General features: G+C 41.4%; 1 long non-coding RNA gene across 1 annotated transcript in view; it reads left to right on the top strand.

The window, feature by feature from the left end:
- Positions 1–23,394, top strand: part of LOC126108648 (uncharacterized) — an 83,701-nt gene extending 60,307 nt beyond the window's left edge. The window contains exons 5-6 of the long non-coding RNA XR_007523580.1: positions 2,792–2,949; positions 23,076–23,394. This is a non-coding gene — a long non-coding RNA (uncharacterized LOC126108648). The remainder of the gene's footprint in view (positions 1–2,791; positions 2,950–23,075) is intronic.
- Positions 23,395–25,498: the final 2,104 nt, after the last annotated feature.

Below are 25,498 nucleotides of genomic sequence, written 5' to 3'. Positions count from 1 at the left end.
ACGCTGCACTTTCGCACACTTAAGACCAAATAACATCTTAGATTTCCTTGAACACACATGTTTTATGTATTAGACTCTTCAGAAAGATGTGCGCTACAAAGTGAACATATTTTATATTTTTGAAAAGTCGATTTTTTTTTTAATTGTTGGCATCCTACCTCAAATGCTGGAGGGAGGGGGAGTGCCAGTATCTAGTATTGCCCCGTTCGGAAATATTTTAGGTCTGAGGCTGAAAAACGAGTTGTATTGGGGAGGTGGGTAGTCTCCTGTGACCTGTGTTTATGTTTGAAAACAAAATGGATTTCTGTGGCTGGGAGTTATCAAGTGAATTAAAATACATTCACATAATTACGGAAGGCTAAAATACGTTATTACAAGGGTAATCCCAAAAGTAAGGTCTCCTAATTTTTTTATAAGTACAGAACTCTGTTTGTGTGGCAGTTGGTCACACTGTTATTGAGTGCTTCACGCGTTGCGTGTAAACATGCGCAAGTCACGCTGAGGTGCTCAGTCTTGGCTTGGCACCCGTTGAGAATGGAGCTCCCGTTGGATGTTACCAACAAGTGCGAACTGCGCGCAGTTATTCGGTTTTCGAATGCAAAGGGCACTGCGCCTATTTAAATCCATCGCCAATTGACAGAAGTGTATGGTGAGTCGTGCACGGATGTCAAAAATGTTGGTAAGTGGTGTAGAGAGTTTGCAGCTGGTCGGACCGGAATTCACGACGAACAAAGGAGCAGGAGACCGCCAATTTCTGAGGAGACGGTATTGAAGGTTGAGCAAAGCACGCGTGAAGATCGGCGGATCACTCTGTATGATCTCTGCACGTTGGTTCCTGAGGTTTCCCGAAGCAGCGCTCACAGAATTTTAACAGAAACATTGAACTGCCGGAAGGTGTGCGCAAGATGGGTGCCACGCATGCTGACTGAGGACCATATGCGGCAACGAGTTGATACTTCCCGCGCATTTCTTCACCGCCTTGCAGCCGAACAGGACAACTTTCTTGACTCAATTGTCGTGGGTGACAAAACCTGGGCATACCACTTTACACCTCACACCAAGCAACAATCACGCCAGTGGCGGCATCCTTCTTCACCAAAGCTGCGGAAATTCAAAAAAACAGAGTCTGCTGGTAAAGTCGTGACAACCGTTTTTTGGGATCTGAAAGGGGTATTGTTGGTCAACTTTACGCCCACTGGGCCCACAGTTAACACTGACAGGTACTGTGGGACTGAAAATACTGAAGCGGGCAATTCAGAACCGGAGAAGAGGAATGTTGAACCAAGGGTGTACACATTCTCCACGACAACGCTCACCCACACATCACTCGGCAAACTGTTGCTCTCCTGCAACAGTTTCAGCGGAACAGTCACCCACCCACCCTATAGTCCTGACTTGGTGCCCAGTGACTATCGCCTGTTCCCTGGGTTAAAAGAACATTTGGCCGGAAAGTGATTCACCTCCTGAACAGCATGGCGGCAAGCTGGTATAGCATGGGCATACAAAAACTGGCACAGTGTCTACAAAAATGCGTAGACAGAAATGGTAATTATGTTGAAAAATAGCTAAATGTTATAGCTGTAAACTGATGTAAACCACGTGGTATTACCCTTGTAGTTGCAGATTTTATTTTATTCCCACACTTCTGACAGTCAAGCATTAATCACCTTGCAGACCAGTGAAGCAAGGTAACAGCTGATTAACCGTGGCCCTCATCCACGGACCAAAAGTCGACAAAATTCCAGGGCTAGAAAGTATAAACAACCGGGATCTCAACGCTTATTGGACATTTCACATCGCAGAGGTCTACAATAAAGTCATGGGTAAATCATATTACCTGCCGTCAATGCCGTTCGTTCCGAGGACCAGGAATCATTGTACAATAAATGAATCCGAATCTGTGTCAGTGTGGGTTAAAGGTGCTGACCATTGTAAAAAAATTTAAACTTGTTGGTGATCTCGTCCATTATTGCAGAAATGAAATAAAATCGTCCCCTTCCCTTTTATGCGTAAAAGGCTGTCTCACTCATTTAACACATTCTTTGGTTGCATACGCATGTGCACATGTACACAAACAAAATTGTTTAAATTGCTCTTTCATAATTCTAAGTTGAATGTAATAAATACTACAAAACCGAAAAGCCCAATAACCATTTTGACACACCCAGGACAATAAGATCCGGTGTGTAGTAATGTTTTCAAAAGTTTGAGAAACAGACCAGTAGTTAGTGCTTATTTTGTACTAATTTTTACATTGTACTGTTAATTTTATTTAATACATTTATCACTAGTTCAACATATTCACATTTCAACACTTAGTGGTTAACTTAGTCCAGTGTTGCTGTAGCTTTTGATATTTTACGAATTGGCAAAGGTTCTGTTTCACCCTTGTCTTTACTTTCTTCACTTATGGATATCGTCAATTGATGACCTACTACGATCCCAATTTTTCTCGAAGTAAGTCTGTACTCTGTTCACACTGTAAAAAAAAGTACTCAGCCCAATAACTTTTGATCTTTAACCTCCAGAATTTTGCAGATGGAACCAAGGGTAGACAGTGGCCTCTGAGCTGTTTCTTTACTTACTTCTGTACCTTAGTTGAATTACAGTATCATAGAATGCCTAAAAGTAACAGCTGTGGATGAATAGCAATCTTTAATTCTTTTGTTTTGCAGTATACATGTATATCTTTACAACTTACGACTTAAGTAACTTTGAAACTATACGAGATACTAAAAACTGGTTTCTAGCAAATTAAAAGATTACTCATAAAATTTCTTTTACCTTCCAGGTGATGCAATTTTGATGCGAAATGGAACCTGAAAACCTGCTAAAATGTGGATACCAGTGGACAGAGCTCAATGTGTGTGGCCTGGTAGATACAGGCGATATCAGATACCCAAGTGCAATGATCCTTTTGGACTTGGAATACATCATTTATGGAAACAGGTAGTGTTCTCCATGAAAAGCGGCTGGTCACCCATTGGTTTCAGATGCCAATGTGGACAGGGTACGGCAGGTGTTTGCGAGGAGTTCTATAAAATCAGCATTTTTGGCAGCCAGAGAGTTGGAAATGAGAAGATCGACGTTGCACAATGTCGTGCATAAGAGGTAATGGCTCTATCCCTACAAAGTGCAGCTGCTTCAGGCATTTAAGCCTATGGACAAACCTAGGTGTGAACAGTTTGCAGTGGGTATTCTATGCAAGATTAATGCAAGCATTGAATTTTTGGAAACGGTTTGTTTCCCCAATATGGCAACATTTCATGTGTCCAGCAAACTGAATTGTCATAATGTTTGTATGTAGGATTTGCAGCATCCTCATGTTACACATGAAATGGAATGAGACAGTCGTAAGGTCAATGTTTGATGCAGACTGGTCCCCAGTTGCATCACTGATTCATTCTTTCCCATCACTGCCATGAACAGTGGTGTTAATGTGGACGTGCTACAAGAGTTTAATGTGCCACAATTGGAACACCTGCAGCCTGGTGTCTTATTCCAGTAAGACAGGGGCACCACTCCACTAGCCCCTAAATGTACTTCAGTTTCTATATAAAAAGTTACCGGGTAGGTGGACTGGACGAGATGGTCCAACTTGAAGTGCACCACGATCCCCTGACCTTACACCACTATTTTTTTCCTGGGGTTTTGTGAAGGATGCAGTATATTGAACCAGGGCTAGAGACCTACAGGAATTGAAGGCATACATTTGCAATCCACTTGAACATGTCACCATAGAGATCTTGAATCGTACGTGGAGAGAAATGGAATTCTGACTAGGCATTATCCGTGCTATTAACGGTGCACACATTGATTTGTATGAATGAGGAAACAAAATTTAGTTATCTGATAGCGTAAATTTTATTTGTATGAAAATACGTAACTTACTTAATAGTTCAATTTCATTATTCAGTACACTCTAGATCCTGCTATTCTCAAATAACTGTTGCTCAGTTCCATGGGTGAAGTTCACCTCTCCTTTCAGTTGTTGGTTAATCAAAAGTGGGCTGTCTTTTTCAATAGCAAAGAAAAAAGGCATCAGCATGTGCTATGTCAAAGTGTGCTCCCTGCCGCCGTTGGATAAGCAGTTGCCAGCAGCTAGTCGTATACTCCTAGCTTACTTATTTGTTACATAGTTTAATTCTTAATTTCTTTGCGTGTTTTTGGGCACTTGCATTGTTTAATTCATACATTTTGGGCGTATTATAGTATTTGAGAGTTGTATCATGGTGCTTTAGTGTTTACTTCGTAGATTCTTACTTAAATTGCATGTGAGTTTCGTATAGGAGGTGTAATTTCGAGTTTTAGTTGCTGCAGTCGTAAATTCAGGCAGATTGTAGCACAGTCGTTAGGCATTTGTACAGGTTAGTTCATACATTCTTTGCGAGTTTCCCTTGTGTTATCTAGGCACGGACTCGTGTTTCAGTAACTGTTGTTCAACATCAATTAGAATGGACTGGGACTGTGATTACTGTGTTCAGATGAGGGCTGAGTTGGCATCCCTTCGCTCACAGCTGCAAGCGGCGCTGACTTCAGTCGCACAGCTTGAGGCTGTTGCCAATGGGCACCACTGTGGGGAGCCGGACTTGGGTATCATGGGGATGTCATCCTTGTCCCGTCTGTCCCCAGATCGGTCTGCCGCTGTGGTTGCCCCGGTTGGTGCCCTCAGTGGGGCTGAGCCCTCGCCTGTGGTTGATGGGGAGGTCGTTCCAAGGCGTGGCAGGCAGCGAAAGACGTCCCCGGAGGCTGATCAGAAAGCCTCCCCGGTTCGTCTGACAAACAGGTTTCAGGCACTGCCCTGTTTCAGAGGATGATTCTCAGCCTTCAAGGTCTGGGCAATCGCAGAGGGTGGGCTTATTGGTAGTTGGGAGCTCCAATGTTAGGCGCGTAATGGGGCCGCTTAGGGATATGGCGGCTAAGGAGGGGAAGAAATCCAGTGTGCACTCTGTGTGCATTCCGGGTGGAGTCATTCCTGATGTGGAAAGGGTCCTTCCGGATGCCATGAAGAGCACAGGGTGCAGCCAGCTGCAGGTGGTGGCACATGTCGGTACTAATGACGTGTGTCGCTTTGGATCTGAGGAAATTCTCTCCGGATTCCAGCGGCTATCTGATTTGGTGAAGGCTGCCGGTCTTGCTTAAGAGATGAAGGCAGAGCTCACCATCTGCAGCATTGTTGACAGAACCGACTGCGGACCTCTGGTGCAGAGCCGGGTGAGGGTCTGAATCAGAGGCTCAGGCAGTTTTGCGACCATGTTGGCTGCAGATTCCTTGACTTGCGCCATAGGGTGGTGGGGTTTCGGGTTCCGCTGAATAGGTCAGGAGTTCACTACACTGAGCTGGCAGCTACACGGGTAGCGGAGGCTGTGTGGCGTGGACTGGGCTGTTTTTTAAGTTAGAAGGCCTCGGGAAAGTACGGGGTGGGCTGCAATCTCAAAAGGTGCATGGCAAATACAGGACATGCTTGGATCAAGGAACAGTCGGAATTGTAGTTGTAAATTGTTGTAGTTGTGCTGGGAAAGTCCCTGAGCTTCAAGCGCTAATAGAAAGCACAGAAGCTGAAATCGTTATAGGTACAGAAAGCTGGCTAAAACCTGAAATAAGTTCTGCAGAAATTTTTACGAAGTCTCAGGCGGTTCAAATGGTTCAAATGGCTCTGAGCACTATGGGACTCAACCTCTGTGGTCATAAGTCCCCTAGAACTTAGAACTACTTAAACCTAACTAACCTAAGGACATCACACACATCCATGCCCGAGGCAGGATTCGAGACTGCGACCGTAGCGGTCGTGCGGTTCCAGACTGTAGCGCCTTTAACCGCTCGACCACTCCGGTCGGCCAGTCTCAGGCGGTGTTCAGGAAAGATAGATTAGGCAGAATTGGTGGTGGAATGTTTGTGTCCGTCAGTAGTGGTTTATCTTGTAGTGAAGTCGAAATAGATAGTCAGTGCGAATTGGTATGGGTGGAGGTTATACTTAACAGACACACTAAGTTAGTAATTGGCTCCTTCTACCGACCTCCAGACTCCGATGATATAGTTGCTGAACAGTTCAGAGAATATCTGAGTCTTGTAACAAATAAATACCCCACCCATACAGTTATAGTTGGTGGGGACTTCAACCTTCCCTCGATATGTTGGCAAAAATACTTGTTCAAAACTGGTGGTAAGCAGAAAGCATCTTCCGAGATTGTGCTAAATGCTTTCTCAGAAAATTATTTCGAGCAGCTAGTCCACGAACCCACGCGAATTGTGAATGGTTGTGAAAACACACTTGACCTCTTAGCCACAAACAATCCAGAGCTAATAGAGAGCATCATGAATGATACAGGGATTAGTGATCACAAGGTCCTTGTAGCTAGGCTCAATACCGTTTCTTCCAAATCCATCAGAAACAAACGCAAAATAATTTTATTTAAAATAGCAGATAAAGTGTCACTAGAAGCTTTCATAAGAGACAATCTCCATTCCTACCGAACTGACTATGCAAATGTAGACGAGATGTGGCTCAAATTCAAAGACATAGTAGCAACAGCAATTGAGAGATTCATACCTCATAAATTGGTAAGAGATGGAACTGATCACCCATGGTAACAAAACAGGTCCGAACGCTGTTGCAGAGGCAACGGAAAAAACATGCGAAGTTCAGAAGAATGCGAAATCCCGAAGAGTGGCTAAAATTTACAGATGCGCGAAATTTGGCGCAGACTTCAATGCAAGATGCCTTTAATAGGTTCCACAGCGAAACATTGTCTCAAAATTTGGTAGAAAATCCGAAGAAATTCTGGTCGTATGTAAAGTACACAAGCGGCAAGACGCAGTCAATACCTTCGCTACACAGTGCCGATGGTACTGTTACCGACGACTGTGCAGCTAAAGCGGAGTTATTGAACACAGTCTTCTGAAATTCCTTCACCAGAGAAGACGAATATGGAATATTCCAGAATTTGAAACACGAACAGCTGCTAGCATGAGTTTCTTAGAAGTAGATACCTTAGGTGTTGCGAAGCAACTCAAATCACTTGATGCGGGCAAGTCTTCAGGTCCAGATTGTATACCGATTAGGTTCCTTTCAGAGTACGCTGATACAGTAGCTCCCTACTTAGCAATCATACACAACCGCTCGCTCACCAATAGATCTGTACCTACAGATTGGAAAATTGCGCAGGTCACACCAGTGTTTAAGAAGGGTAGTAGGAGTAATCCATCGAACTGCAGACCTATATCATTGACGTCAGTTTGCAGTAGGGTTTTGGAGCATATACTGTATTCAAACATCATGAATCACCTCGAAGGGAACGATCTATTGATACGTTATCAGCACGGTTTCAGAAAACATCATTCTTGTGCAACGCAGCTAGCTCTTTATTCGCACGAAGTAATGGCCGCTATCGGCAGGGGATCTCAACTTGATTCTGAATTTCTAGATTTCCGGAAAGCTTTTGACACCGTTCCTCACAAGTGACTTCTAATCAAGCTGCGGGCCTATGGGGTATCGTCTCAGTTGTGCGACTGGATTCGTGATTTCCTGTCAGGAAGGTCGCAGTTAGTAGTAATAGACGGCAAATTGTCGAGTAAAATTGAAGTGATATCAGGTGTTCCCTAGGGAAGCGTCCTGGGACCTCTGCTGTTCCTGATCTATATAAATCACTTGGGTGACAATCTGAGCAGTTCTATTATGTTGTTCACAGATGATGCTGTAATTTGCCGTCTACTAAGGTCATCTGAAGACCAGTATCAGTTGCAAAACGATTTAGATAAGATTCCTGTATGGTGTGGCAGGTGGCAGTTGACGCTAAATAACGAAAAGTGTGAGGTGATCCACATGAGTTCCAAAAGAAATCCGTTGGAATTAGATTACTCAATAAATAGCACAATTCCCAAGGCTGTCAAGCTCGTTTTGTATTATCACATAATAGCGGAGAGAGTGTGGCAGATATGATACGCGAGTTGGGATGGAAGTCAAAACAAAGATGTTTTTCGTCATGGCGAGATCTATTTTCGAAATTTCGGTCACCAACTTTCTCTTCCGAATGCGAAAATATTTTGTTGAGCCCAGCCTACATAGCTAGGAATGATCATCAAAATAAAATAAGAGAAATCAGAGCTCGAACAGAAAGGTTTAGGTGTTCATTTTTTCTGCGCGATGTTCGAGAGTGGAGTGGTAGAGAGATAGTATGATTGTGGTTCGATGAACCCTCTGCCAAGCACTTAAATGTGAATTGCAGAGTAGTCACGTAGATGTAGATGAAGTTATTTTGAAGGGAAAAAAAAGAATCTTTTTTCTTATGAACTTTTGCTAAAACAGCTTCTTTTTCGTTGTGGGCTCCTTTGTTAATAGAAAGCTTGTGATTTTGATGTATAATTTCTTGCCTCCTGTGCCAGGATTTGTGGTCTTTCCCACATCCCTCACAACTAGTGTGACACTTTGTAGCATAGTTAATTTTCTCATCTGTAAATTGTAAAAAAAAGAAAACCATTAATTTTTATTTCAGTGATAGTAGTGCTTTCATTATGTCGTGCAGGTAATATCAAAGAATTTAGACATTGCGTATGAAATACTCACTGCTGAGCCGTTTTCAGGCTACTTGTGGAACAGCCTGTTTGCATAGTGCTCATATCCTCAGCTGAAACTTGCAAAGTAACATCCATGCACTTCACTTGTTCTGTGAAACTAATATGTTGACATCCTTTCTCTTTGTTGAGTTATAGGCAGCCATTGGGTGTACAGTAAATGGTAACCAAAGAACAGGTTTTAACTAGGTATGCCTTCATGCATGTTTTTTCTGCATACAGGAGTTTGTTACATACACGGCACTTGACACTGCTGGTGGCAAAACATTATCAATCAGCACTGATGGTCAACTTGGTCCCTAGCACCCACTAGTGGGCGTCCGAGCCTTCATAGCAGGCAGTAGACAGTTGGAGGTTAAAATATTTACTTTAGGGTTTCACGGAACTTTGAAAAAAAATATTGGGTTAGTAATTATTAATTTATTCTTCAACTTGATGCAACTCTGCTTTATAAATTTTATAACGCGAAGTTACTTCCCCACTTTAGAAATAATCATTACTGTGGAATGGTCGATGGTTTTTAATAATACATCTACATTTTCCTAGATGTGGAACAATTTATCACCTGTGAAATGCGCTTGTCTTTTGCTGTCCGAAGTGGGCCGCAGGACACTGTGTGAAATGAAATGTTTTTCTAGGTTTGGGGCAGTGCATGTACAAACATAAAAAAAATTGAAAGTTGTGAATTTTATAATTCAACAGCTGTACATCACAGTGATATGAGAACTACCTTCTTCGTCTTTCACTAACGCAATGAAAATTTTGTGCTATTTGTCACGCTAATCAATATTTATCAAGATTTTTGGACAGCATGGTTGTAGAGATGAAGCAGCGATTAGTATGATTAATCCCACATCAATAACACCATACAAACACACCAGCTGCTACCATGACGACGGCATCCTCACTACACAGGCTAGAGGGCGCCTGATATACGCTTTATAATCCATGGCAACGGCGTCCTCTCCACAAGGAGTAGAGGGCTCTGTAGTCCTTCCATATTAGCCATTTTAGTAAATTGACTCAAATGTTTTCTAGGTAAATGTAAAAATAGATATATTATAATACAAGATGACTCCAGCCTTTGTGTGTCACAAATTGTTTTACTTTGTATTATGGCACATTAAGTAATATACTTTTACGAGTTGACTACGGAACATTTGTTGTTATTTCATAATTAACACTATAATTGTAACTCTCTTTAAATGAAATGGTTCCGTCTTCTGTTATTTACTGTAACTTAAATTTATGTTAAACCACGGTGACTAGTAATTACGTATAATAAACTGTATTAAATACCGTTGATCGCCACTGGGGGTCTTGCTGTCTATTCACATGATATCAGCACACTATTTAAGCCCATACGAAGGGTTAGTCTCGCATAGTTTCCTGCTGTTATGTAGACAGGAGTGACACCACCAACAGTCGGCCAATGGGTAACATACTTTAAATTTACGTAATTTTAGCTGTAGTATAATGATGTCTTTGTGACGAATATCTATAATTTCACAGTGTAAACGCCCAGATGATGACCCCTACGTCGGGTTGAAACCGGTTGGCGGTATAATAATAATAATAAATGCGATTAAGACTGATTTTGAGTAATTAATATTGATCATGCCATACCTCCCAAACTAGGTGTTATACAACACAATTTTATAACTGGCTTCAGTAGCATATGTTGATGATGAGTGGAAACTTTCTGGGCAATAGAATCAGTAACAGTGAAGTAATAAATTAAAATGTGTGACTTGGAATTTGTAGCAAACCATACATCTGAAATGTATTATTTGACAAATGTTTTTTACATTACATTTTTTTGTGGGAGATCAGAGCAAGTAATATTTTTGGAAAGATTTGAAAACATTTTAAGTTTGTTGGAAGTGTGTGGATGCTACAGTTTTCTTTAGATGAGAGTAGTATTTTGTGGTTCATTGATGCCACACGAGTTCGAGCGTGCTGTAGTGAACATTTTGGTATTACAGGCACAGTGGACTGCAGTGCAACATTAGTAGTGGGACAGCAAAGGCAAAACGTGCAGTGGAGTGTGCATTCTAAAAGGAAGGAGACGGTGTATTATTGGGAAGAGTATTCAGAAAGTGCAAAGCAATGGCGCAACTCTCCCTGTGTTGTGAGGGATCGAATAACATTTTAGTAACAAAACAGTTGCAAGGTGATGGAGAAGAGTACCAGTTCCCACTGCCTTATCAATCATAGGTATCGGAAATTAATGCACTGCTCATGGATGATATGATGCCCTGGATAGGTGTTGACGGTTATGTCAAAGCTAAGGGATTCACAGTGAGGAACAGATTCACTGATTACTTCGGTGGGCCGAATTTTAATAGTCATTCAGTCTTAATCACAATAACAACATCCAACTCATTATAATGGTGGTTAAAGCTCAGTACACGTGAATTTACTGATGATTTATATTGGACATAATCAAAGACATTTCTTCTTACACGTTTCATTTAGTTTTCTTCAGATTTCTCCCCAAATTAACTCATTTTGCATCTAGTTTCTCATCCCGGTGTCAGCTGCGTTCCACAAAATATGACGTTTGGACACGAATTTGATAAGTTGCTCATTGTTTGAGACAGAGAATCAGTCAGCTGACATTTTTGGTGAATAATTAGATCAGGAGAATTACGTAGTCTTACTGCCTGTACATGTGAAAAAAATATCGCAGCTGTCATCTGATATTCTCCAGCTGCTCATTTGACTCTCCCACTACAAGCGCCCTCAAGCAAATCGCTGCAGTGTGCGAGACATACCCTTCCTGAGGTATGCTAGCGTGTCCCACAGTGGCACTGTTTTGCTGGACGCCAGGCAAATAGTCTGCTATGTTCGCGTTGTGCAAGTGGGGAGCGCAGTCTCCCACACATTTTATGCAGCACGTTGCGGGAAATTCCCGCAGCTAGGAAAACGTTGCAGTGATGCAAAAGTGGATGGTAGGTAAAAAAGGTTTACAACCCCTGCTTTAATAAATCAGACAGCCATGTATAAAACAACTTCAAATGTGTGTTTACTTTACAGGTGCTCGGCAGCATTTTGAGCAACAGGTTTCCTGCAGCAAACTTGAACAACTGCCAGCTTTTCAGCTTCTTCCCAAATTGGGAAGTTTCCAGGTGATACAAAGTTTTCCCTGTTTCTGCATCCATCTGTTAGTTTCCACACCACTGATGACTTGGGGATTCTTCCGTCCTTCGGGCATAGAACGTGGCCGACAAGTGTCATTCTTCTTTCAGCAATGGTATTGTTTGGGCTGTGCAGACAACCCTGTGAAACATGGTCACGATAGCTAATACCAAAAATTTACGCAGAGTGTCATCAGTGAGAAACACTTAAATCGTGTGTCAATTTTGTTGACATTTCCTAGGTTCCGCACCAGTGCCTGGCCGTCACTAGGATGATAGACAGGAGTGCACCTGGAGCTTAGTATGAGTACTTCTAGAATCTTAATTCCTGTGTAGATCAGATTGGGTGGAAGACTGCAGAAGCCCTTCCCAATTCAGCTAGTGATGCCTGCATCTACACCTCCACTACACTGAAGTGACAAGTCACGGAATTCTTCGTAATATCTTCTCGAGCCTGATTTTGCCCAACGTAGTGCAGCAATTTGACGTGGCACGGACTTGGCAAATCGCTAGAAGCATCCCACAGTAGTAATGAGCCAAGCTGCCTCTATAGCTGTCTGTGTTCACGAAAGTATTGCCAGTGCAGGATTTTGTGGAGAACTGTCGCGTGAATGTTCAGTGAGACTCGTGTTGGGTAATCTTGGTAATCACATCACTCACTCGAATTGTTGAGAATGTTCTTCAAACCAATCACAAACAATTGTGACCAATTGACATGGCGAATTGTCACTCCATTGTTGTTTGGGAAAATGAAGTCCACGAATGGCTGCAGGTGGTCTCCAAGTATTGAAGTAAAACTATTTACAGCAATGACTGGTTGAGTTGGACCAGAGGACTACAGTCCATTCCATGTAAACACAGCCCACAACATTATGGAGCCACGACCGAGGCTACGTGGGATCTGCACCGCACTTGAACCCTGCCGTCAGCCCCTACCATCTGAAATTGGGGTTCATCTCACCAGTACACAATTTTCCAGTCACCTAGGATCCGACCGTTAGTCACGAGCTCGGGAGAGGTGCTGCAGACGATGTTGTGCTGTTAGCAAAGGCACTCGCATCGTTTGTCTGTTGCTGTAGCAGTTAATACCAGATTTCAGGACCGAGCGAGGTGGTGCAGTGGTTAAACACTGGACTCGCATTTGGGAGGACGACGGTTCAATCCCGCATCCGGCCATCCTGATTTAGGTTTTCCGCGATTTCCCTAAATCGCTCCAGGCAAATGCCGGGATGGTTCCTTTCAAAGGGCGCGGCCGACTTCCTTCCCCGTCTTTCCCTAATCCGATGAGACTGATGACCTTGCTGCCTGGTCTCCTTCCCCAAAAACAACCCAACCAGATTTCACTGCACTCTCCTAACAGGCGTGTTTGTCGTAAGTCCCACTGATTTCTGCGGTTATTTCACACAGTGTTCCTTGTTTCTTAGCACTGGCAACTCCATGCAGCACCACTGCTCTCGGTCGTTAAATGGAGGCCGTCAGCCACTGCATTGTCCGTAGTGAGAGGTAATGCGTGAAATTCAGTATTCTTGACACTGTGGATCTCGGAAAATTGAATTGTCTGATAATTTCCAAAATGGAATGTTCCACGTGTCCATCTCAGACTAGCATTCCGCATCCACAGTCCGTTAATTCCTGCCGTGTGATGATAGTCGTGTTGGAAACCTTTTTACGTCAATCACCTGAGTGCACATGACAGCTCCCTGTTGTACTGCCGTTGTATACCTTGCATATGCAATGATACTGCCATCTGTTTATGTGCATATGGCTTTCCCATTACTTACAGATAAAACTGCTGAGATATGGAAATTGGTCAACACCTTGCTGTACCTTCTGTTGCATTATAAGTTGAGTAGGTACATTTCCACTTACGCATATTGTTTTTGTTTCATCACTATTTCTTTACAGTCCTAAAGAAATGGCCGCTCCACCCAGATCGGTAACTATTAGTTGAAAGCTGGGTTGTGTTTCTGTCAACAGAAAAATGTCGTCAGCAAAACCCAGGTTCTTAAATCTGTATAACACGACACACCGTAGGTGTAAAAGTGAAGTGTGGTCGACCTGCCATCTAGCAGCAAAATGGGCAAAGCTATGGTTCTGTCATTTTAGCAGACTGTTCATCTGCCAGGTTGAAGTAGGAGCAGTTCTGTTAACACAGTTGGCACTTGGTGTTGGGAGCGCCTATATTATTGGCGACACCCCAAATCGATTTTGGCTTCCGGACCAGTGTTCAGTTTATACTGCGGAGCTTTACGCTGTTCTCCAGGCTGTCCAATACATCCGTTGCCATCAGCAGGTACAGAATGTTATCTGCTCAGACTCTCTCAGCTCTCTCCTCAGGCTCCAAGCTCTGTACCCTGTCCACCCTCTGGTCCACCAGATTCAGGACTGCCTCCACTTGCTCCACTTGGGGGGGGGGGGGGGGGACGACATCTGTGGCATTCCTCTGGATCCCAAGACTTGTTGGTATCTGTGGAAATAAGGCGGCCGATATAGTGGCCAGGGCTGCAGTCTCTCTTCTTCAGCTAGCAATTCACATGATTCCTTCGCCGATCTACGGAATGTTTTATGTCGTCATGTTGCTCTTTCATGGCATGCACATTGGTCGACACTTCCCAGTAATAAATTGCGGGACGTGAAAACTCTTCCCTGTGCTTGGACCTCTTCCTCCCGAACTCGGCGTCGGGAGGAGGTAATTTTAACTAGACTCCGGATAGGGCTCTGTCTTTTTAGCCATCGACATCTTTTAAACGGCGATTCTCCCCCACTCTGTCCCCACAGCTCTCAACTGTGGACGGTGAGACACGTTTTACTTGAGTGCCCCTATTTTACTCCGTTACGCGCCCGTCTACAGCTGTTGCCTGATATATCGTCCATTTTAGCAGAAGACACACGATCAGCTGATTGTGTTCTCGAGTTCATTAGTGCCAGTGAGATGACATCAGTCATTTGAAGCTCCTTTTGGGGACAAACAACCCCCCTTCTATAGTGTTTTTTTAAGCTTTCCTTCTGTTTTTTGGTTTCCACACGTTTTTGAGTTTTGCTCCCATTGCTACTGGTTTCCAGTTTCGTTTTTTTCAGCTTTTCATAAGTCACAGACCGGGCACTAATGACCGTAGCAGTTTTGCGCCCTAAAACCATAACAAAAAACCACACGGGTGGCATCTGTTCTATTCTGTCGTGTGTCCGTGTGTGTGCAGTAGAGGCGGTGACTCCGCGTGCACAGAATGCAGCCTTGCGAGCGGGCTTTCTACTAGTTATTGTTTTCCGCAGCAGACAAAACACACGGATTGATTCGTCGATTCCACATAGTATCCTGGGTATTTTTTCCACTAAGAAGTAGCTTATAAATACATTAACGAAACAAATGAAATATCTTTTTTGTATCCCCATTGAAAGAAACCTCTATATCTAATGATAGCTTCTTATTGTAGCAATGAAATGGAATAAAAAGAGCTCTCAAGTGATGATTGAAGAATACAGCAATGAAAGGTGTCGCTATGGCCTAGCATATTTTGTACCACAATAAGGCAATCTACAGATCTACAAATGATTCATTCTGGGTTTATACAAGTTAATGTGCCTATAATTTTACTTTTGATAGGTGTATATATATATCACATAAACTAGTGAAAGTAGCACACCCATTTGATTCCGTAACATCTGTATTATTTCAGCGCGCCAGGAAGGAAAGCTTGGCCAGGCTAGGAGAAAAAGTGAGAACAGTTGTCTGGTGTAATGAATGAGGAATGTAAAGCACGCTTAGCCTCCTTACGTTTGCAGTATTCAGCTGAACTCAAAAAGATGGGGGGGAAAAATGCAGAGTAGCTCAGGCGGGACCACCCATAAACTAAAGCGTGTGGTGGTTCGACCTGTTGGCGTATTTGAAAGGCCACATAGCGCATAGAAAACTGCTGAAAAATATCCCAATCTCTGTCGTGAGTAGTAATTTTTGTCACTCTGTCATTGCACATTTTCTGCATTATGTAAGATAGGTTATCCTGTTGTAGGAATCTACATTGATATCAACGGTTAATTTCCGATACTAAAAATATACTTCACAGGGTTTGGACACGTCCACTTAGTGCAGAAATTGTTGATTTGTGCGATATGTGCTAGTGCTTTCAAATACTATGCTTCCACTTCGTGTGTGCTCCTCATGTCATTTCTGTGAGTGAGTGAAAACATTAACATGTCAAATGCACAGTAGTGGAAACTTTGATGCAAGCACAATGGTAGTAATAAATGAAATTAACTTAAAACACCCCAAATACATGTACGGCAGACCAGTGGACTGAGAGCATTTTTGTGGTCTATTGTGCAGAAGCATCCACTAGACTTCTTGAAAAATCTGATGCATCACTGTATGTAGTAGTTTGCAGAGATGCTCCTGTATCAGTTTCAGAAGAGGTAATGTCAATGATCTTTAATAGGAACTGCTGAGCAGTTTATTTGTTTGTAACGTACTCTAGTGCCTAAGACAATCAAAAGCAATGTGAAGTTGGATTGCAAAAATTCACACCTATCTGTCATAGATTGACTTAATTGATGTGTACAGCCGATCTTCTTCTATGGATTGCCGGCTCCGTTGATCTCCAAAACCTTCTTCTTTGAAGAATACTGCTGGTTAACAGGAATTTATAAGACTCTCTCTCTCTCTCTCTCTCTCTCTCTCTCTCTACTTTGGAAATAATTTAGTGCTCAATGACTACTTTTAGTTCAGTCTTGGTAATTTCAACTTCCACAAATAACATATTCACCATTTCTCACATCAATATTCGAATGTATACAAGTCAACCGATTCGTCTCGCATTAGACTAGATAAAATACATCTGAAATAAAGTTGGTTTAACAATCACATAATTTATGAACCCGTCTTGCCTCTAGAGAGTCCAGCATGTGAAGTACTTAAAAATCTGGAAAAAATAAAAATCTATTTTACACTTCACTCTCACTTCTTGATAATTCATTTCGTCCCTGGAGTTGTCCTCTATTTTAGACTTCTTTACTCTTAACAGATACTATGTCTACCTATATTCCAACTCAACATTCCTTAATAATTATCAGAATCTATTCCTGTCAGGTTTATGGTCTTTCCTTGCTCATGCCTCCCTATGTAGTTGACGTGGAATCTTTCTAGTTATATGTATATATCCAGGGTGGTCCATCGGAAGTTTCAGATGAGATTATCTCCAAAATTATCGAGTAAAATTATCTGGTAAAAAAAAGTGGATAAGACAAGTTCGTAAGCTCAGAGGAGGACATCAAATGATACTACACGTGATCCACAGCCCCCTCCCCCTTCAGTGGGGCGTGGGGCAACTTTTAAATTTTAAATGGAAACACCTATTTTTTTATTGCTGATTCGGATTCTCCATAAAGTAATCAAGTTATGTCTGAAACATTTTTAAACCATTGACAGATCGCACTGAAATCGAGAAAAATTAACGTTTGGAAGAACTCAGATTTATTTAGAATGATCCGAGGAGGACGCATGAAATAGATACAAAATGTCCACCCATTCTTTCATTACGCCAAATTAAGCTTTTTTTTTACAAAACAGTATTTGATGGAGGGAGGCGGAGTGGTATTAAAATTTCGTTACGGAACTCTTCACAGTTTCATTACTCACCTGACTGTAGCGCTAGCGTGGCCAAACTGGGAACTATGGCTCAATATAAAGGTCAGTGTAATGTGATCAGACGTCACTTAACTTTCAGATTGTGAACCGTGAACATCAACTGACGAAAGTAAATTATTCTTTAGCAAAACATGGCTCACTATCCTCCTCCAGAGATTGTTGATATGATGTTAATTTTAGGTGGATGCCATAACAATTACGCTGCAGCTGCAGAATTGTATGCGTATCGTTTCCCAAACAGATGACATCCAAGGGAAAATATTATTCGAAATTGCACTCGACGTGCTCAAAATGGATACGTGCACCGTCCACCTCGTCATTGCGATTACAATGAAAATTACGCACATACCCTACCATTCTCGCCTGTGTTCAACTGGATCCTGAAACGAGTAGTCGTGCGATTCAGAGACAAAGTAGAATATCGAAATCAACTGCTTCGAGGAATTTGAAGGCACATAAATATCATGTGTATATCGTATTACACTGACACAGGCATTAATGCAAAAAGATATGCAAATACGCGTGCATTTCTGCCAGTGGGCCTTTGAAATGATAAGAGGTGACAATGACTTTTTAGATACGTTATGTTCACCGATGAAGCCGCATTCAAAAACAATGGCGAATTAAATCATCATGATTGTCATTATTGGTCCCCTGTCAATCCACACAGACCCATTGACAATAAATACAAATGTCATTAATGGTCTGGTGTGGAATTTTAAACAGTAACTTGATAGGACCGTATTTTTTTTACCAAAATGTTACTGGGGAATCTTGTTTACAACTTCTCTGTGCTGATATGTTGGAGCTAATGGAAGATGTTGATTTAGAAACTAGGCAACAAATGTGGTTCCAACAGGACGGAGCAGCTCACCATTATGCTAAAAATTTGCAGAACGTTTTAAATGTGCGGTACCCTGGTCGGTGGATAGGATGCGGTGGACCAATTCAGTGGCCTCCACATTCACCAGACCTAACATCTCCTGATTTTTTTCTTGTGAGGCTATTTAAAAAATACTGTTCATGAAAGACAGCCACCAACGCCAAACGATATGGAGCAATGCATTGTGTGTGCAGCCATACATGGGATGTGCTGCTCAAAACTGTGGACAACTTATGCAGACGATTGACTTCATGCATTGAAGCAAATGGGGATGATTTTGAACAATTTCTTCGTGGATAATTTCATTATTTAAGCACCCCAAATTGTGAGAGGCAAGGGGGGACTCACATTAATGAAGCACCCCAACATGTGAGATGCAAGCACTAATGAAGCACTCCATGGGAACATCATTCTACAAAGTCCATGTCATTGTTCCTGGGTAACACTAAAAGTAGGATACAGTACATTTTGTACAACAGCAGCTTAATTTGGCGTAACGAAAGAACTGGTGCACATTTTTTATCGATTTGATGCGTCTTTCTCGCATAATTCTAAATAAATCAGAGTTCTTCCACAATTTTACTTCTTTCTTGATTTCAGCACCATCTGTCTATGGTTTAAAAAATGTTTCAGACAAAACTTGATTACTCTTTTATGGAGAATACGAATCTGCAATAAAAAATAGGTGTTCCCATTTAAGATTTAAAAGTTGTCCTCCGCCCCACCCAAAGGGATGGGAGTTGGAGGTCACGTGTAGCATCATTTGATGTCCCCCTTTGAGCTTACGAACTTTGCTTACCAACTATTTTTACCTGATGTATAGTTTTCGGGATAATCTCATCCGAAACTTCAGATACACCACCCTGTATATTTTCCTATATATACGTGCGATGTAGAACCGTCACAATAAACAACGTGTGCATATTTCCTGCTGTACACAAACCTTCCCTCTCCAACACTTGATGGTTCTCACCTTTTGAAAGGTTTCTAGTCAGTAGTTTCATTGTTTGTGTACCCGTGTATCTTCGTGTGTGTGTAGCCTGATTCTCGGTCTACTTATTTGAAGTAATTTGTAGGTTATTGGAAACCAGGAAGGACTTCTGCGATGGAAGTAGATGCATATGGAAAGAGGGAGAAATAGACACGTCCTCAAATGAGAAGTAAGAAAGGAAAAAAAAAATAGATGTGGTTGGTAAGATCGAAAAAGAGAAAGAAGACAACCCCAAAGACAGGAAACCCTCCCCACAACCCTTCCCCAGGACCCCTACCTCGCCGGTGCTTGAGTGACAAGCTGGAGGAGGTTCCTACGGAACAGACATTACCACCGTAACCTTTAAGGTCCCCGAAGAAAATCTTAGCAACCCTGTGGAAATAGCAGTGTCAAATAATCACACACACTTGTTTGCGAGGGTTGTTTGAAAGGTGTGATGTGAGTTTTGTGTCATTCATGATACATTTGTTAGTGTAAATCGTGCTTTTACCTACACTACCCAGCCCCTTTCAAAATCGATACAAACTCTCCCGTCTATATCATACCTCATAAAAGGTGTAAAATATTCTATGCAAAATAGAAAATTATACACTATAATAAAATAGTTGTTCTGTCCGTCACATTATATTACATTGTTCATAAATATAATATTCTACTCGGTTCGTCTCGTGCCTAGAGATCACTGTTTCATGGTTCTCTTATGCCAGTCTTTACATTATGTTTATATCCAATTTGCTAAACACTAAAATTACAGGATAGTTTAGGAATTCAGTAATAGACTACAGAATCGTGTAAGATTTGAAGGGAATTCAGTGCAGGAAAACTATTTTGGAAGAAACACCGAAAACAACTCGGGATCCGACAGTTGACACTCCGCCCGTTAAAACAGAACTTTAACGTCCCTGCGGGATAAATGTGACTCCGCCCGGATCCCATGGATCTGATATTAACTTCACTTGAGCAAGTGCAAACCAGTAATTCTCACTGAATTTTGTGTGGAAGTCTCCCCACGGCAAAACAATCACCACTTTACTAGGTAACACAACATCAGGTGAAGTTATTCCATTTTCTACTCTATCCTGGATAAATTTGAATACTTTCCCCAAGTCAGCTATAACCTTGCTGGTATTATTAATTTCGGAAGAAGCAATAGTCGAAATGTTTCCAGAGGTTACTCTCGTGACAACTCCTCGATCTATCATTTCTTAAATGGTTCCTCCAAGCTACATACACTTGTAATAACAAAGCTAGATGTATTCTCTTTGAAATTCCATCCTACATTATTTACTCATGTACTGACACCTGTAATTTGCAATTCAATAATCGACATTAATTCCTTAGACTAATCTACACTCTCTTTTGAAGTACTTAAACCTTGTGTTAAATTATTGTATTCACTATTGTACACATCTTTTAAAGATTCTAAGTTTTGAATAGGTTTCGATTCTACATTATTACATTTGGCATCAAATTCAGGTTCCAAAGCAGCCATGTCTTGACATCGATTACTAGATTCTTCGCTTTGAGTGTCTACTCTGATGTTCAACAAATCTATATTTGTCATGTAAATATTTAAAGTTTCATACTGATCCTTTAATTTAGAATCAATTGAGTTTATTAAGTCTAGGTTCTGATTCAAAATCTCATCTCCAGCATCAAATTTAGAACTTACTGCGTTCATCACTGTGTCTATTTATTTCTCTACTTACTAAATTAGCACTCTGTGCACCAAGTTTTTCACTGGATGTTGCACTTTTTTCATTTCTCAAAGAAGCACCCTGGTCATCTATTTTATCATTTGAGTATTTACTGAGTCTAAATTAAGACTTTGAGCATTTAAAGTTTTATTTAGTTCCTTTCTTAAAGAAATATTTTGAGCAGTCAGTTTGTTTCTTGAAGCTGCTGAATCTGCACTTTGGTCATCAATTTTATCACTTAGTTTTAATCAAATTCACTAATTCAGACCAATCTGGCACCTCCTCACTCACTTTCATTGCTATGGCTGGTTCTGAAGTTTCTCCAATTCTCTGTGTATTATCCATATTTGTCTTAGTTTTTGATCAGGTGATCATTTAACGAATTAACTCTAAGCATTGTAACTACACTAATGCAGTTTCTTCGACTTTGTACTCGAACAATTATTATTTTTCGCTCACTCGGTGTAGAGTTTAGGCTCCATCGATGAGCAGGTGTGGAATCGGCACCGGTGAACAATAACTGGTGCCGGTGGCATCAGTTGCTGGTTTTCGTGTCTGCATCGGTGTGGGGATGTAGAATCAGCGCCGGTTAGCAGCAACTGGTGCCGGTGATGTCAGATGTTGTCTCCGCATCTGCATTCCTGCGATGCGTGTGGGAGCTGGACATTCCCCACAACGTATCTTCTTAGTTGAATTATACTCGTTGCATCTCTTCTTAGTCTAATACGTCGAGGTCTTCTTTTCATTCTTTTAACATTATTACTTTCATACGTCTTTCACTGTGTTACATTCACAAAAATTTTTATTTAATTTTTGGACTTAATCCAGTTACATGAAACAGTTCTCTTGTCTTGTTATTCCTGATTGCCATGGCAACACATCATATCTTCTGCTTCGATTTTCTCTCGAAATTGCCATTTTTGTCAAGTCCTGTCATGGTGATATTTGACATTAGATATTTAAAAAATACTTAACTATGTGCTTACATCTTCGAAAATAGCCTCTGAAATACGTACATAATTACCATAGATTTAAATCACTTTATGCTTTCTGAAAGTTCTTTTACATATTTGAAAAGTTACGTATGAAACATTACATTAATTTTTTGCTTCAAGGTACGCTGTACATAAAATTTTAAATAAGTGACATTTTAGTTTATTTTTTAATGTGAAAGTGGACATGTTTTCTGTTAACTTTATGTAGTATGGCAAACAGTTGCATAGAAGGCGTTTTGCTTTTACAGGCTCTTCGTCAGTTAAGTTGACAAGATTTCCTTCAGTATGTTTTTTTTTTTTTTTTTTAATTTTGTTATAGTTATGGATATTACTGTTTAACAATGCAGCATGGTGACTTTATGTAAATACATACACAATCAAAGGCCTTTGAAAAGTCTAGAAACATACCACAAACTTCCTTTTGTCCATCTAGTGCCTTAGTTGAATACACTATAAATTCAGCTGTTGCTGTATTGCTGGATCTACCTGTGCTAAATCCGTGCTAGGCGTCAGAGTATGGCATTTTTTCTTTACAATTTACTATTGTTTTTAATTGCACGTTCTATTATTTTAGATGAGACAGGTGTAATAGTTGTTGTTCGGTAATTTCCTGGATCTTTCTTGCTGCACTTCAGAAATGGGGATCACCTTACTCTATCTGAAACATGTCAGGAATATCCTTCCATCTGTGGCTAAATTTATTAGAAAAGTTACAGGCTTTGCCACCCACTGCAGTTGAGTAGATATAACATCTCATTTGTCAGTATTTTTGTTTTTTAATTCATGTATTTTTACTAGTTCAGATTCATTTGTTGAGAGAAAGAATTTTCTCACGAGGAGTACTTAAAATGATTGTGTCAGTAGAGTTTTACTTTGTTAGTTTGCCCACTGCCTCACCATAATGTTAATGTATAATATCACAGACTTCTTTAGTGTTTTTCTTTATAGAAATTAAGAAAGAGTTTCATCACTGACCTTTCCATATTATTCTATAAATTTATTGCAGAAAGCCAGCGGTTCCAACATTCAGGTTTCATACATGTCATTTACACCAATAATTTTATACAGTCTACTGTATTTGGCACAATCAATTTTAATTGTAATGTTATTATTTTAACATGTTTACAGTGCAATATTTCATAAATTCCTTTTTTTTCTAGTGCTCACAAGACATTTACGGTGGGGTGTGCAGTTTAGAACAGTTCTCCATCTACCCCTCAGCGCTCACCAGAATTATTCAAAGTGGGGCACTCTGCCAATTCTAAGAAGCAGGCCAAAGATGTCCTGGTAAGCAGCACATTGTCAATGCTGCGAGACATAAAAACAGCAATGAATGGGAGCAGTGAGGATGACGAGTTGGGCCAATATGTTGCAGCTGAGGTGATTACAACTAAAAATAGAACACTGAATGCAGAAGCAACGTGCCTTATCATGAATGCCATCATGGGTGCAATTCAGAAAGTTACTGATTGTTAATTTTTAAATAAAAGATTGAAAATTAAAAATTGTTTTTGTTATAGCTTCCCACTGCCAGGGTACATACCCTACAGGGTTGAAATATTCACAGGATTCTCACTCACTTCTGTGGCATGTAATGATGTCCTGTTTCCGTCGTGTTGTGGTAAGCTTGTGAGAGATTTGTCACACCGCCAAAACCCATTCCCTATGGCAGGGCTTCCCAACCTCTTCATCTGGCGGACCCCTTCTACAGTTGAAAATCCATGGCGGACCCCTAGTCAGTCGAGCACAGTAACTTTAAATTTCAGAGCGAAACCCATGGGAACTGAAAGCTTCTTAATGCTAGTGCCACTTTCCCAATGACCCCCCTCCCCCCCCCCCCCCTCCCCGAAGTATTAATAGTCTTTGGAGCTTCTTGTGATTGTTCTTCCTTTGGTCGTCCTCCCTCCTCCATTTCAACTGGAAATTTCCCTTGTTGTGAAGGCGATGGAGAAACCGCACCCTTCTTCAATGATCCCGACTTCAGCCAGGGATCCATGTTAGAAGTAATAAACTGGTCAAAAATCGACTTATGAAATAGGTAGTGCACTGACAAAGCAAGTTTAACATTTAACGATGCCTGGGGCAACATACGTGCCATTGAGCACTGTGATTGGTCGACAAAGCTCGCTCCGCGCATGCGTAAAAGCTTTCAGCGCATCTAGCGCCGTGAGCCGGGGCACAAACGACCCCCAAATTGTTGCGAAACCGTCAATCAGAGAAGCCACATTCTCCGGCATTAAACTGTGTATGCGTTCTCACTTAGGAACCGCAAAGGCTGCTTGGGAATATGACCTGAAGTTGAAGAACACATTTTTCACACGAAAAAAAATAGTGATAAATTTGATTTTCACATTTTTATTCAATAATTTTACTCATTATTTTACACGATTTGGTGAAAGGTGGCCGTGGACCCCCTAGCAAGAGCCGGCGGACCCCTAAGAGGTCCGCGGACCACATGTTGGGAAGCCCTGCCCTATGGTATACAGATCTGTGTCTTCGACATCAGTACTTGCCAGATACGTGCTATCTGCATCATCAGTTCAATAATTGTGCAGCAAACAAACAATGGGAAATCCAGGATGGAATGTAACAATATTGTGAAAGGAAAGTTGCCACTCACCATATAGTGTGTGTGTGTGTGTGTGTGTGTGTGTGTGTGTGTGTGTGTGTGTGTGTGTGTGTGTGTGCGTGTGTGTGTGCGTGTGGGGGGGGGGGGGGGGAGATTGCGTGTCCTCTGTCAGTATAACATGTAGCACTTTTTATGTTGCTGCATGGAATTATTTTTTCCTAAGGTATCTTTAGCCAGTATTCACGCAGTGCAGAACTGTTCTGGCTGTTGGCATAGATCCCCCCCCACCGAAGAAAAAAAAAAAAAAAATAATAATAATAATCACTTACCCTGCCATTGCAACCATTGCCAACAAGGGTGAACCTATCTATACGTAGCATCTACAACAGCCAGCAAAACAAGGCTGTGAAACTTTTTTTAGTTGTAATATGTCAATTCATCAGATTGTGGAGGGACAAACCCAACATGCTTCCTGTTCATTGCATCTGAAGAGATAATTTGTACAAATATTTAATAAAGGACACATTTATATTGCCAATTGCAGTAAACTGCTGGAAAGTCTTACTGGTGAAGAATATTTAAGATACAATTTCTTTTTTATACATTTATATTCACTTCGGGAATGCCAGGTTTTCAATGGTACATAGCTCAATTTTGTGGCTTACCAATATAGCTTGGAAACTGCCAAAAGTTTTAAAATTTTTTTCCAAATTTGATTCCCTTATGCTTGTGTCGGACCTTGGCGTTGGTGGGGAGGCTTGCGTGCCTCAACGATACAGATAGCCGTACCGTAGGTGCAACTACAACGGATGGGTATCTGTTGACAGGCCAGACAAATGTGTGGTTCCTGAAGAGGGGCAGCAGCCTTTTCAGTAGTTGCAGGGGCAACAGTCTGGATGATTGACTGATCTGGCCTTATAACACAAACCAAAATGGCCTTGCTGTTCTGGTACTGCGAACAGCTGAAAGCAAAGGGAAACTACAGCCGTAATTTTTGCCGAGGGCATGCAGCTT

This window comes from Schistocerca cancellata, chromosome 11, assembly GCF_023864275.1.
Source record: "Schistocerca cancellata isolate TAMUIC-IGC-003103 chromosome 11, iqSchCanc2.1, whole genome shotgun sequence".
NCBI classification, from domain to species: Eukaryota; Metazoa; Arthropoda; class Insecta; order Orthoptera; family Acrididae; genus Schistocerca; species Schistocerca cancellata.
This window is presented reverse-complemented; position numbering and strand designations above follow the sequence as displayed.